This window comes from Helianthus annuus, chromosome 2 (assembly GCF_002127325.2).
Source record: "Helianthus annuus cultivar XRQ/B chromosome 2, HanXRQr2.0-SUNRISE, whole genome shotgun sequence".
Lineage (NCBI taxonomy): Eukaryota > Viridiplantae > Streptophyta > Magnoliopsida > Asterales > Asteraceae > Helianthus > Helianthus annuus.
This window is the reverse complement of record NC_035434.2, coordinates 103035532-103040967: the sequence shown is the minus strand read 5'-3', so window position 1 is coordinate 103040967 and position 5436 is coordinate 103035532.

The window sequence follows — 5436 nt, the reverse complement described above, 5'->3', positions numbered from 1 at the left end:
TGTGGGGGGGGGGGATGCTAAAACCTTGGAATTTTGCAAAATCCTAAAACAAGCCTTACACAAAACTCTATTGGAACCGCTAAACACCCCAAATTTTTTTCAAAAACTTTTTCATTTTTATTATTTACTTGTCTTAGTTTAAGTTGGGAATAACAAATTATAAAAGGGTTATATTTTTACAAACTTACAACCGATAGCGTCATGATAAAAAGAACTAACATAAGAAAATTATGAACCGGTATAACAAGTCTAGCTAAAATTCGATTATATATGCTTGATCACATTAAAAAACCCATTCCCACAAAAAGTGAGTTTTGAGCCCTTATTGAGCATAAAAATACACATATTTAGATTAAATGCTCATTTTTCGTTTCTTGTGTGAATAGCCGCTCGGTCTTTACAAATCCAGAACTTGCCACGACGATACATTCCCGGTCCTTACCAACTTAAACCCAAGTAAGTAAATGATGGAGGCATTAGGACTAACTATTTTTCTTTCAAAACCATTATTTTTCATTTTTTTTACCTACCCAAAATCCCCCTAGAAAACCCCTTTGAGCCTAAACCTTTCATTTCATTACCCCCAAAACAAATTTTTTTTACCCATCAAAAACCTTTTTCATTTTTTTTTACCTTTATTTTAGTAACAAACTCGGTTCTTCATAAACATACCATTTAAGGTGATCAAAAAAAAAAAAAAAAAAAAAAAATGATGAAGTCAAAAACAAACATAAGCTACAAAAAGCTTGTTTGGAGAAATACTTCAAAAATAAATGTCACCAAAAATAAGGTATTTCACGAAAACCGACACTTGTTACGATTTTCGCCCTTTTTACTAACCACTAACCAACCACCCACCTTTAAACCCAAGCCTTCACCCCAAAAGACCTCTTGATATTTACAAAGGTAAAAAGTTAAAAAGGAGGAGGATTGATCGCTTGGCAAGCATATGGAGAATGTAAATCCGTGCCGCTCTCGAGCGATTCACTTAAATATACACCTTCGGCCGAGTGATTGAGTGATCTCCCGTGAGGTATGTGAACTTGTATATAAATGGAATTTTAATAAGGCATGCTATGCCCAATTAAGTAGTTTATCTTATGAAAAGTTCAAAATAAACCATGACGAATAAGATTGTAAATAAAATAAAAATAGAACCTATACAAACCTTGGATTCCCGACACTCTAGGACAAGTTAAAAAACTTCTCTTCTACCTATTCCATTTGGGAGTGTAAGCCACATTAAAAGAGTTTTGCTTGAGGACAAGCAAAAGTTCAAGTGTGGGGGTATTTGATGTGTGTAAAATGCAACATATAAAACACATCAATTAAGGCATAAAACTAACCCTTTTTAAGTACTAATGTTGGAAAAAGAGTGTTTTTGTCTTCCTTTTGTATTTTCAGGATGAAATGAGCTCAAAATCACAAAAGAAGCAAAAAGACCCCTAATTCTATCATAAATACAAGAAAAGGAACAAAAATAAACTGCCCGGACCCTCAACGGCACCTCCCAAGACAAAGAAGAAGAGAACAGAGTCTGAACACGCCCCGTGTCCAGTGAACACGGGGGCGTGCCCAGGAAGCAGCAGAAAAGACAAACCAGTAGAAGCTTCCATTGCTCACCACGGGGCCGTGCCCAGCGGACACGGGGGCGTGTTGAAAGTACAGCAGGCGCATTAATTGTAATTCGCAATTACAATTAATGAAGAGAGAGAATGTCAGACGGGCACGGGGCCGTGTCCAGCGGACACGGGGCCGTGTCCAGCGTTCTGTTCAGCCTATAAATAGAGGAGCTTGGTTCCATTCTCTCTCATCCCTTGGCACACCACCTCTCTCACACTTCATCCACCACCCATCACCACCATAACACCATCATCCACCACCATCATCCATTGTCCATCATAGAGTGTGTGAGTCGTCTCGGGATCCAAGATTGATCGTAAGAGTTCTTGACAATCAAGGCCATGTTTGCCTAAGTCTCTTACATCACTTGGTGAAGACAAGTGTTTAGTATAATACTTTTTATTTTTAATCTTTTGCACTTTTTATTTGGTTTTGTATTAATGACTTTAATAACTAGTTACTTATGTTGAAGGTGATCTTTCCTTATCGTTTGTCCGTGGTGTCTTGGCATTATTTTACTGTCTATATAAAATAAAAGATTTTCACCATTCATATCTCCACGGTCTATATGGAGGTATGTTGGCTACCCGGTCGGGGGTTAAGGGAACGGTTTGGTAAAGGTCTTGCCCTTGTTCAGCGTTTAGAGGTCCTGCTTGGGACCTGGGTCAAATTTAATAGGACCGCCTTCAATGCCCATGGGTATTGGATGGCGGGGATCCAAACTCTTTGACCCCCTCATAAGCTAACTACTATTAATACTATAACCCGGCTATTTAGGACTGTATCCCTGCTGACTCAGACTACTTAGTCGAGGGTAACGTCACCGCCGAAAACGGGGCCTACCATAATTTGCATTAATAACTTAATTCATTATCTTTCAATAATCCGACCCTTTAGGATTGTATCCTTGCTGACTCAAACTACTGGGTTGAGGGTAACGTCGCCTTCAAAAGAGGGGCCTACTACAATAACTAAGATAATCTCTTAAACAAGTGCAAAAGTGCGAAAATAATCAAAGGTTATACTAATACACGAGTCGGATCCAAGTGATTCATCTTGCCTATCTGTTTTTTATTTTATTTTATTTTTCAGCATTTAGTTAGTTTTTATTTTTCTTAGTTTAAAATATTTTTCTAACTTTTTGATTTGATTAGACGTTGAGGATAAACCGGTATTAAAAGCTCTTGTGTCCTTGGACGACCTCGGTATCTTACCAACACTATACTACGTCCACGATGGGTGCACTTGCCCATATGTGTGTTTAGTGTTAGTAAATATCGTGTTTTATAAATTTAAAACTTGGCTAAAAGTGTAAAAAGGGCTTAAATAAACATCTAAAAACATATACACACTTACGCACATCACTAAACTACCCATGGGGAATATTTAACTAAACTACCCACGTGGAATATTTAACTACATCGATGTAGGATGTCTTTAACTAGATTGTCAAACCAATCTCTTCAACTATATCAACACATATTGTCCTTAAACTTTGGAATAGTACTTTATAATCCAAGGGACTTAACTACAACGTAGAAGTCCATTAAGGATTTAAGATAGTACCTTTTTGAATATCCTACTACGAATCCCTCATATGAAGGTATGAAAGATTCTACGAGGATTTGGATAGCGAATATCCAGAGTATACAAAAAACACAAAATGCATAAATGGAAAGACAAGATGCATAAACACATAGTCACATAACCACAAAATTGTTTATCTAGATCTTTAATTTGTTAATTTGTTTTGTTGATTACGTACATGCATTTAAAGCACACTAGGAATCCATTTCATGGATTTCATTCGGTACTTTAAACATTAGCAAGAATCTAACTATGAAGATAGAAAGATCTCCTATAAATTCGATTTCGTTTTCAAGAAAATGCAATTTTCGAATTAAGGTACAATAATTTCTGAATATACGGAAATACCCTTAGGTACCCGATTAAGAATTTATAGTGGTACTTTGGGTATTCGTGGAAAACACAAGAGATAATAAAACGGAAGAAATTACGGGGTAGTCTGTTCTTCAAGGAATACGGTTCCTTGATTGTCGGTATGGTAGAGGATACGTTGTTTATACATGACATCACATTTGTACATTGCAATGTAAAATAAAAAAAGATTTATTTATAAACAACAACAACTGTTTCATGGGCCTTGACTACAAAAGAAAATAATACATAAGGCTTGATTATCTCTAAACAACATTGTCTTCTAGTTGGTCCGATGCTCATCCTTGCGCTGGATTCGCATTAGCAATCTTTGGGCAATTTCTCCGGAAATGGCCCATTTTGTCACAGTTAAAGCAAGGACCTAGTGGAAGACGAGCTTGAGCAGGATTTACTTGAGGTTGGTTTGGACCACCTTGGTTTGGGGTAAATCGACAAGCATTTGCCAGGTGACCGAGTCACCCACATGATGCACATAAACGACACTGTAGGTGAGCTAAGTGGCGTGCATTACATTTGTCGCATATCGGTGCAGTACCGGCATAAGGTTTCTTTGCAGGGGGTTGAGTTGGTTGGTTGCGGGTGTTTTGGTTGGGTTGAGCAGCAATCGCACAATTCTGCGAAGCCTTACGCTTCTTAGACTTCTCAGGGGATCCTGTCTGTTCATCCATGATCTTTGATTCCTCGATTGGCTTCTCGTCACCCTTTCGAAAAAGTTTATGCTTTCTGATCTGCGATTCAGTCAAGGTTGCAGATAGCTCAATGGCCTGCCTAACCGTAGTGGGGTTACTACCAGTAACAATGTCCTGAACTGAGTCAGGGAGACCATCAATGTATTTCTCGATCACCTTATCCAAAGGCGTAACCATGGTAGGACACAATAGGCTCAGCTCCTCATATCGATCAGTGTAGGCTCGATGTTCACCGCTATCTTGCTTAAGATCGTCGAATTCCCTTTCCAAAGCCCTAAGTTCATGACGAGGATAGAACTCCTTCATCATCAGAGCTCGAAGCTCTTGCCATGTTTGAGCCAGTGCCACATCGGCACCCCTATCTCTCATCACACCATTCCACCATGTCAAAGCTCGTTTCTCAAAGACGCTAGATGCGAATTCTACCTTTCGCTCGTTTGGACATTGGACATGTCTGAAGGTGTTCTCTAAACTCTCGAACCATTGAAGAAGTGCAGTCGCTCCTTGAGACCCAGAAAACTTTGATGGCTTAGCCGAGTTGAACGTCTTGAAATTGCAGGGGGCATTATGGTTGTTGTTGGCTTGGTTCCATTGAGCAAAGAGGTTTGGGAATTGAGCAGCCATTTGCTGCGCAATGATCTCTGCCAGTTCTGTAGTCGCTATCTGGTTTTCGCGTCGAGGAGGCATTCTAAAAGAGAAACAAGAAGGAAAACAAATGAAATGGCATTGGGTAAGAATAGGATGTTACAATTACCGGCCATAATCATGGTTGATGGTCATTTGTTTGAATCCACGAAGTAAACAAACAACACCAAGGCTGAATCAAAGCAAATAGATCCTCATAGTGTATCGCGAAGACATGCTCGCCTATAAGTGGACACTCACCCCAAGAGTTCCCAGGTAAGAGTGACTAGTCCGATTATGTGGATTTGTACGAACACTCTAACCTTAGACAGAAATCCCAGGGTATAGGCATTCACTCTTCCAGTTTGCACGTGTTCACACTATTTAGGACCCAAAACTTTGACGAGAGTTTTGAAAATTCAAAGGGGTTCAAAACCTTATAACAGAGGGTTCAAAACCTAGTAATAAATCATCCTAGAACAGATGATTAGTTTTCAAAGCGGTTTTGAAATTTATGTTCTTGTTGTGATCGTCGCCTATG